The following is a 10,628-nucleotide window of genomic DNA, read 5'->3' as shown; positions in this document are numbered from 1 at the left end:
TATATTAGTGAGGAGTTAATGTTAAGTAGGCTACCATTAGCAGCTAAAGCTAATTTGAGGTGAATAAGCATTAGTAGCTTATGCTAATACCCTTTTCTCTTGTGTTATAATGATGTGAGACGTTAATGCTAAATAGGCTTCCATGAGTGACTCCTTTCCCTTGCATTATAAAGATGTAAAGAGTTTATGCTAAGTAAGCTGCCATTAGCAGCTAATGCTAATACTGTTTTCCCTTTCTTTATACAACTTGAGCAGCTATTGCTAAGAAGGCCACTTTTCTCTGCTAAGGATTTGTGTGACCATGATGGAAACTCTGATAAGCTAATGCTGCTAAGCTAATGCTGTTTATGGGCCCTGTTAGAATCAATATTTCATTCTCATTCTGTTGTTTGAGAACAATAACAGAAAAATGTGCACTTGAGAACAAATTTATTGTGAATTCAGCTGTGAATGTACAGTTTGTCATTATTTAAGCTTCCATTTCCAAATGTTAGCTGACACTTTATTAGGTACACTGGTATCTATATCAGGTACACCTGTGACCTAAATGTTCCCGCAAACAGACTCCTTGGAGACCCCTACATAAATATCCATGAACTATCCAGCTAGACTAGTGTGTCTGTCCCTGAAAATATTCCTGCATGTGTGATTGTTCATGTGTCATCTGCCCGAAACAAACAGGAAGTGAGTGAAAGACACAGGAAATGTTTCCAGCTCTTCCTCCTCTATCAGATTTTCTCTCCATACCTGAGAGTGTCCAGTCTCCAGCCTGGATCCTTCAGTCCAGCCGAGAGCAGCTTCATTCCTGAGAGACCTGGATGATTGTAGCTCAGGTCCAGCTCTCTCAGATGGGAGGGGTTGGAGCTCAGAGCTGAGGCCAGAGAAGTACAGCCTTCCTCTGTGATCAGACAGCCTGACAGACTGCAGACACACAAAACAACAATCTATCTGTCAACAGTTGTTTTCTCTTTGTCACAATAACATCTATCCATCCATTGTAACTTTATTTATAAGTGACAATACCCAACAGACAACAACAGTCATCTGAAGCTGTTTAACAGTGTAAGGTAACCGCCTCCACTGTGAGCAGCACTTGGTGATGGTGGGAAGAAGAACTCCCTTTGACACAAAGATCCTCCCAGTGAAAACAGGCTCCAGGAGGAGCATCTACCATGACTGCTTGCAGGGTGAGGGGAAAGAGAAGAGATGAGCTCAGAGAGACAAGAACAAAACAGAGAGACAAAAGTTAAGGACATGCAGTAGTGACATATAAAAGCATCAGGAGTGAAAAGAGGGGAGAAGAAAGCAGAGCATCATGGGAAGTCCACCAACAGCCTGAGCCTATAGCAGCATAACTAAGGGATGGTTCAGGGTCACCTGATCCAGCTCGAACTATAAGCTTTATCAAAAAGGAAAGTTTGAAGCTGATCTTCAAAGTACAGAGGGTGTCTGTCTCCTGAACTCAAACTGGGAGCTGCTGCCACACCCAGTCCAACATAGCCAGGCTTTCTTTGCTGCTTTGACAAAACCTCAAATCCCAGTCAGAGATGATGAGCATCATCACAGTGATGATCATTTCTCTGTAACCCAGGCTTTCTGCTTCAGGATCTGTGCACGCTCACAGAACAAGGAGACCTTTAAACATCATTTCACTAAATGGATGGACTGGGCTCAGCCTACAGATGAACTGGTGCCAGAGATCATAAAGAACATCAAACAGTCAAATTCAACACTTTAATGGAAATATGAGATTAATGCTGCAGACAATCATGAAGCTGCTGAATTCATGAACATCAAGAATGCAGCGAGTGGTAAAATAAAGATTTGACCTCAGTGTGCTCAGTGTTCCTGTCTATTCCTAACATATTCCTAACATGATAGCTGCACTTTAGAGCTCTAAAACTGGAACTGACACATGTTTAAACTCCACATGTTACTCAGTACATTCAGTTCTGACACTCGCCCACAGTCCAACAAAGGAAACATGGAGATCACATCAGTTTGTCACCAAAGTCTAATTATTAGGGCAACTTAACCTGTTATAATCCCGTTAACTCATTAACTGATTAACGTCAGCAATTATTTTAATCACAGTTTTTAAAATCATGATTATTGTGAAAGTGCTCACTGGCTCTGAATATAAAAGCCATGGGTCACAGGAGGGATGTTGATCAGTGCTGGCTTGAAATGGGCGTCATTATGCGTCTCAGCCAATGGGAGCATTGAGGGTGGGCCTAATACTACTGCAGCGCTCACATGACCCGGGACAGAAAGAAAGGGGCGGGGACAGAAACATGGAGACAGGTACAGATCTTTGACATGTTCATTTTAAACTGTTCCAGGAGGCAGTGTTGATACAACTAAAGTTATCTGTTGTTGAAGAAGTCGGTCTGAGGAACGTTCTTAGGATCAACAAATGACGGCATGTATGAGCCTCAAGACGCAGCATCACAAGAAGAACACATGAGCTGTAGAAAAAGGAGAGACTACGAAAGCCACGGCGTTACAACATGAACCAGCTGTTACAGATGTAACACATGAGCTGCTATTAAACATGATGTATTTCTCAGTGTCCTGTCGGTGTGTGAGAGACAAACAGCCTCTGTATGTGTGTGTAAATACAGCATGAATATGTAGAGGACATGTTTGTGGATATAAGTAAATGAAAGCTCTGCGTCATTTGAATCTTCTTGTTTCTGTTGCAGGTCTGTGACTGAACTTCTGGGAGGAGAAACGTTGGTTTCATGCTCTGTGATTCTGTGTTTTGTCATCTCTCTCAGGTGATGGAGAGCTCAGATGATGACCCCGCCTACGTGGTCAAATTCAAGTCTACATTCAGAACAGACCTGGAGACACGCAAGCAAAATGCCAACATTGTATATGTGAAAACTGCTGCTGGAGCCAGATTCAAGGAGCTCAAGTGTTTACCCAGATCTTACTGAACTCACTGCAGGAACAGAGGGTTGTTGGAGGGAAACCTGTGGAAGCAACAACATCCGAGCCACCAGAGAAGAAGTTGGCCCTGTTGGTGCTTCATCAGAGTGTGAACAGGAGGAAGACTCAGCTGAGAACAGTGTGGTGGATACAGAGCAGAGCCCACCATCAGTACAGAGGCCTGTCCATTAGAGTGCTGCTCCAACATGCAGCACATGTACTTGGCCACAGCTGCAACATCTGTACCTGTGAAAGCTTCTTCTCTGTTGCTGCTCATATTGTGCAGAAGAAGAGAGTTTCTTTATCATCAGAAAATGTCAATGAGCTTGTGAGTCTTAGCAGCTGGCTCGGTGCAGAGGAGGAAGAACATGTCAAGTCAGAGGAAGATAAATGCAGTTCATGTTATCAACTCAACCTGGACTGTTGAAAGAGTTTTTCTTTGTCTGGTTTCTGACTGAGATTCTCCAAAGGAAATCCAGCACAAACACACACTTCACACACTCAAAGTGCTGCACAGTAAATGAGCTGATGAGCGTTTGTGCTGCTGCCTGATAACAGAACAATATTTCTGCTGCTTCCTGTTCTGCAAACACACATTTATAAATGTTCACTTGCTGTTGATCAAAGGTATGTTGGTGGCTCTGGACGCTGAGGGAACTTTGTAAAAAACTAGATCAAATGTTAACGTCCTGGCAGAGGCAAAGAACTTTGATTTGATATTTGATTAGATTCATGTTTCAGCTCAGACTGACAGAAATGTTTGAACTGCTGCTGTGTTAAAGGGAACACTGCTGTTAGAAAGCACCTGATCTGTTTCTGCACACTGAATGTTGCACTTCTCATACTGCAGTACTATTAAAATAAGTACACAATGCACTACTTTTGAACTCATGATTGAATGTTGCTGTAACAAAGCCATTAATGTGATTCAAAGTGTTCATGGTTTCCCAGCACAACAAATGATTGCACAAGTGTGACTGATCCACTTTCTAATGTGTGTGTAGCCCACACTGTGTGTCACTGTGTCACAGGTGAGTCTGTGTGTCCAGGTTCTATGAGGACAACAGGATATAGTGACTGAGTCCAGCAGCTTAAAGTCTGACTCCATCCTCCATTTAAATAACTCACAGCAACAACTGAATAGCTTTGCCTTTGTGTAGCTGACACTTCATTTTAATGTCCTTCTATTCTGGTTCATCTGGTCTCAGTTTCTATAAGCACACAGGTTTCATCAGGACTCTATGACCTCAGTGATCTTTGCTGGGCCTTAATGCTCTGAACAAAGCTGCACAGCACAAGACTAAATAGAAATGAATCAGTCTTTCATTCTCACTGCTGTTTGACTTCAGCTCTCAATGTCCCACCATAACCCATGGAAAGAATTACTGTCCATCCAGGCTGCTGAACATGAAGCTGAAGAAGGTGGAGTATTGTGAGGGCTGATGGAGATGATGATGAGGAATCCAGGAGCAGTGGGTGGATGGCAGCATCAGCATGAAGGATCAGTGTGAGAACACATCATCATCCACAAAGGAAACCAGTCTGAGTGTCTGACGCTCTTGTTAGAAAGACGCAGTCCCAGCAGTTAGCTTGTCTGCTAGTTAGCTGAGAGCTAGCTCACTTGTACATTGAATACCAAACTGTGTAAACCAGGGGTGTCAAACATATGGCCCGTGGGCCAAATCCAGCCCATGAGATAATTTCATATGTCAAATATTGATGAATTTTCAGGCTTGCTGATAATCAATGTGAGCACGGCTGAGGTTTTATTCTGATGAGCAAACCATGTGGCCAAACACTTTAAGAGACAGACTGGGATCATACCATTATGTGAAAGAGGACATGTCCCATAGACAGCAAGGGTAGTGGTAGAGACCAGTACACAGAGAAATGGGAGCTGTACTGAAATGCAAGCGTGTCAGGAAAGAGTGAAAAGGCAAAATGAGCAGCATCTGGCTGCATTTCAGTGATATTGGAGACCACAAAGCTGAGTGCAACATTTATACAGGAGATATACAGGAGACGCTGAGAGTAGAACTGATAAAATTAGGAGCTGGCTAAAGTGAGACCCATTTTTATTTCCACCCATTTTCCATTGTGGAGGACAAAAGGTTTCAAACTGGTCCAGGTCTTAAACCTCACGTGTTCTTCCTAATAGCAGTAAATGGATAGAAATAAGGCTTTTATGAAAACACTGAATAAAACTTGCTGCCTTTAAAAAGACTAAATGTACAGTTCAGTATTGAATACTACATAAAATAAACTATATATAAAGTGTGTCTGAATGGCAGAGATGCAGAAATATGTGCATGTAGCACAGAGCCACGGCTCAGTGTCTGAATGAGTCTCACAGACCTGAATGTGCTGTTGAAGCCATTTATAATTAGAACGTAATTCTTTACTCGTTTGATCTGCTCCTTACCACAAGCCACCAGACGTAGAAGGTTTTGGACTTTTAACTATATTTTCTGAAGTTTTACAACTTTTCTTACTGTTAAAAACCTCGTTATGGCCATTCATGCTGTACAAAGTAATTAGACATGTGTGGTATCTACAGAAACGTCAGAATCTCAGCTAAAAGTTCACAAAACCATCTCAACAACCACCAAACAGCTAAAACAGCAGGTGAACAGATTACACAAAAAAGATGTAAACACAAATCACCCTGATCATCTGTTTTTTAAACATGAAGCGTAGTTTTGGACGTTCATTTACTGCTGGTTCAGTGAATTTTGGTTGGACAGTGATGAAACCTGCAGCCTCAGAATCTGTGAGAAGTCTGCTTTCAGCACGCAACAGCATTGTTGTGTTGTGTGCTGTGGATTCACCTCTGCAAACTCATCACTGTTTCACCATCATGTTTCTACTTAGACAATAACAAAGGAAGCAGTTCCCAGGAACTACTTCCTGTCTTGTTAACATAAGAGTACGTTGCCCTTCAAAGCACCTCCACTTCTCCTCTTATTAGAGGACTGCCTTATTATTAATCTGCTAATTCTGTCAGTTGATGAAAGAAAAATGCTTGATCTCACCTGAGAGTTTCCAGTGTACAGTGTGGACTCTTCAGTCCTTCAGACAGAAGCTTCACGCCTGAATCCTTCAGGTTACTGTTACTCAGGTCCAGCTGTCTCAGATTAGAGGTCTGAGAGCTGAGACCTGAGGCCAGAGCTTCACAGCTTCTCTCTGACAGGTCACAGTGACTCAGTCTGAAAAATAACAGATAAACAATTACAAAAATAAAACACTTATGTTGAAGTGTAGTGAGATACTATTATATTTAGCAATATTTAATCTTGTTTTGTCAGGAAACTGAGCACTGATGCAGAGCAACATGTGGAGAGAATCAGAGGAGAAGAAGTGAAGAGAGAACAGCAGTAAAACAACACTGAATTGTTCAGTGTGCTTTTGATATCAACAGAATGTGTCAAACTTCTTTATTTTGTATTTGTTTTAGTAGAATTGATGATTATCACTTAGATAACAACCACAGGCCAGGTCTAAATTGCACTTTGGTGACAGTTACACCCAGAAATATTTCAGAAACGTGGACAATTTGTGCTCCATTGTATTCAGTATTGAACAAACTGAGTACCGATGACCACTTAATATTTTTGATATTTTATTTGAGTTGTTCCACCTGATCTGTGTTAACTAGAATAAACATTTAAAAGCTAAAGCTATGATCACATATGTACTTACAGAGCTTTGTTGGAGGCTTTGACCACTGACAGCAGCCTCAGAAGAGCCTTTTTAAAGGCTCATGTTCTCACTTAGATCATTTATTTCTACTTACATTTCATTCTGGGAAAAATGGGGATTACTTTGAAAATGGGAACTATTTTCCCCAAAAATCAGCCCTGGATTAGTAAATCACTCCAACATGTTCTCAGGCAGAAGAAGCTGTCTTGTTATGAGGGAGAGAAGAAAAGCAGCTAAAATCAGGTGTAAAAGTAAAGCAGAGGATGAGCTGAATAAAGGACACTCAAGGCTGGCTTGGAAAGGAATGAAGTCCATGGTGGGGATGCAGAACAAGGAGCAAAGATGAATGTGATGCTGAATCAGCAGAAGACTTGGACTCATTTGATTCCAGCTTCTTTTTTTTTTATTGACATTTTAGAATCACTATACAATACCATCAACTTCAGCTATCTTTCAGTACATATATTTTTTTATTTTTTTCTATATTTAAACAACTAAAATATCCATACAATAAGAATGAAAGAAGAAGAAGAAAAGAAAAAGAAGCAAAACAGGAAACAACATAAATAAAAAATACATAAGGAAAAAGAAAAAGGAAAGAAAAATAAATAAATAAATAAATAAATATAGGGAGTGTGTTTTTGTTTCCATTAATGTAACTAATTTTTCCTCTAGTCTTCTAGTAGTTAACAAAGTCAAAATGCAAAATCAAAAACTGGCCTGCGTTTTCTAATGTAGTCCATCCATTTCTTCCATCGTGATACAAACAGGTCCCTCTTGTAGTTCACATCTGCTGTCATTTTCTCCATTCTGTAAATGTCCAGTGTGATGTTCATCCACGTGTTCATAGTTGGGCTCTCTGAAGAAAGCCATTTTTTTGTGATGGCTTTTTTGCCTGCTGCCAGTAAAATGTTAAACAAGTATTTATCGTTCTTTGTCCATCCTTCTGGCATAAGTCCAAAACGTAGAGTTTTACTTTCCAAAGGTAAATATCTTCCAAATGTCTCTTGTATTGCTGCATGTATTCCCTTCCAATAAGTTTTAATAACATGACAGTCCCAGAAAATATGATAGTGATTTGCATTTGTATTTCCACAATTTCTCCAGCAAGCGGGAGGGTTACCTTCATAGTGAGATTTTTGGTGAGGTGTAATAAAATATCTTATCAGGCATTTCCACCCAAATTCCCGCCAGCTCTGTGAGCTGCTACATTTCCATTGATATGCCCATATTGTTGTCCATTCTTCCTCCTTTATCTCTATTCCTCCCTCCATTTCCCATTTTGTTTTGATATACAAGGTTGAGTGTAATTTCATATTTGTTAATCCTTTATAGAGGTCACCTATAATACCTCTATTTTTATTTGAACTGCCCTTTTAAATACGTCTATCAGCTGTTTACTCAGTTCAGCCTTAGCTTTTATCGTTTTATTGACAAAATGCCTCATCTGTAGACATCTATAAAAATCCTGTGTTTCTAATGAATATTTATCTTTCATTTTATCAAAACTAATTAGTCTGCCTTCCTCCATTACCATACATAAAGCTGTTAATCCTTTATATGTCCAATCTTTGAATCTGGTGTCCAATTTATTTGGAGCAAAATGTGTGTCATATGCACACCACTTAAGAACTGCTATATCCTCTTCTAGTTTCTATTCTTTTATTACTGTTTCCCAAATTTTAAAAGTCAACTTGATCCATGGATTTTCAATAGTTTTTATTAAATTTTGCAAGCTGCTGTCTGCTATAATAGCTTATATGGGGATGGAGGTCAGACTCTCCTCAATAACTTTCCATTGAGCGTCATATGAAGGATTACATCAGCATATCATAGGCCTTAATTGTGCTGCCCAATAATATTCCCTAAGAGAAGGTAAGCCCCACCCCCTTTTCCTTTGTTAAGTTGTAGGGTTTTAAATCTAATTCGGGGCCTTTTTCCTTGTCATATGTATCTTGACAAAATTTTATCATTAAACTGTTTCTGGTTAATTTCTATTGGTAATGTTTGAAATAAATATAATTTAGGAAGAATATTAATTTTAATTGAGTCTATTCTCGAATATAAACTTAAATATGGAATTAGATTCCATCTCGCTATAGCTTCCTTAATTTTTTTCTGTATTGGTAAATAATTTTGTTCTAATAGTTCTGTAAGATCCTTAGGTATTATGACTCCTAGATATTTAAAGTACTCTGTTTGCCATGCTAATTGATACTTATTTTTAATTTCTTCTGATGGAATATAATTGTACTTAAGCAGTTGTGTTTTACTCATATTAACCCTATATCCAGATAGTCGACCAAAGTATTCAAATGATTGCATTAATTTAGGTAAAGAGTTTGATGGTTGACCCAAAAATATTAAAATATCATCTGCATAGCAGGCTAATTTATGCTCCTTTTCATGGATATTAATACCTTCTACTTCTTTATTTTGTCTTATATATTGAGCCAATGGTTCCAGATATAACGCAAATAATAATGGTGAGCACGCACAGCCCTGCCTTGTTCCTCTTTGCTGCTTAATACTATTTGATAGGTAGCCATTAATTTTAATCCTTGCCGTAGGGTTATCATAAAGTGCCTGTATTGTCTTAATTATATTTTCGTGAAAGCCAAATGTATGCAAGACTCGGTAAAGAAAGTTCCAATTAACTGAATCAAATGATTTTTCTGCATCGATACTGATTACCATTGCTTCTATTTTATTCTTTTGAATATGATTAATAATTTGTAATGTCCGTCGTACATTATCTTGTATTTGGCGCTCTCGAATAAAACCTGTTTGATCATTATGAATTAGATTAGGTAAGAACTTTTCTAATCGTCGAGCCATGATAGATGTAAACAGCTTGTAATCTGTATTAAGAACACATATTGGTCTATATGACGCACATTCTAATTTATCCTTGTTTTCGTTTGGGATGGCAGAGATAATTGCTTCTTTGCAGCTAGAAGGTACTTGAGCCTTCTTTAGGATCCAATTCATTGTTAGAAGCATCACTGGTATTAATTCTTCTTTTAGCTCCTTGTACCATTCTGCCGTATATCCATCTGATCCTGGAGATTTATTTATTTTAACTTTACTTATTGCTATTCTTAGTTCCTTTTCTGTTATATCTTCAATCAAAGTTTTATTCTGTTCTTCATTCAGTACTGGTAAATCAAGAGAATCTAAAAAACTGTTAATTTCAACTATACTACTCTCTGTGTTATTAGCATACAGAGTCTTATAAAATGTTTCAAATGCACTCTGAACTTCTATTGGTTTATTTTTTATTAGTTTTGTCACTGGATGTTTAATTTTGTGAACTGTATTATCTGCTATTTTCTTTTTTAGTTTCCAGGCTAATACATTCATTGCTTTTGATCCTCCCTCATAATACCTTTGTTTAAGAAACATTGATTTTTTTTTAAATTTCATATGTGGTCAAATCATTTATTTCATTTCTTGCTTTCCTAATTTCCTCCAATATATCCTGAGATGTTTTTCTTTCATGCCTTTTCTCTAATTCTTATTTTGTAGCTCTTCTAATTTCTTATTTCTCATCTTTTTCTTATAAGAGGATATTGCTATAATTTTCCCTCTCATGACAGCTTTTAAGGCATCCCACAGTATAGGAGGAGACACCTCACCATTGTCATTAGTTTCCATATAGAAGTGAATCTCTTTCTTAATTTGTCCTTTAAAGTGAGGATCATTCAGTAAGCTTGAATTTAATTTCCAATTATTGAGTTTTGGTTGCACGTTTAAATCAACAGACAGGTATACTGGTGCATGATCGCTTAACTCTATTGCTCCAATTGCACAAGTGTTTATTTTATCTTTATTTTTCCCAAAAGTTATGAAATAATCTATTCTTGTGTATAACGAGTGCGGTGAGGAAAAATAAGTATAATCCCTTTGGTAGGGATGCAAGTCTCTCCATATATCAATTAGTCCCACCTCCTTCATCAATGTATTTATATTCTTAATTAATGTTTTAGTATTCT

Source organism: Maylandia zebra, linkage group LG2 (genome assembly GCF_041146795.1).
Source record: "Maylandia zebra isolate NMK-2024a linkage group LG2, Mzebra_GT3a, whole genome shotgun sequence".
NCBI lineage: Eukaryota > Metazoa > Chordata > Actinopteri > Cichliformes > Cichlidae > Maylandia > Maylandia zebra.
Note: the sequence above shows the minus strand (reverse complement) of the source record.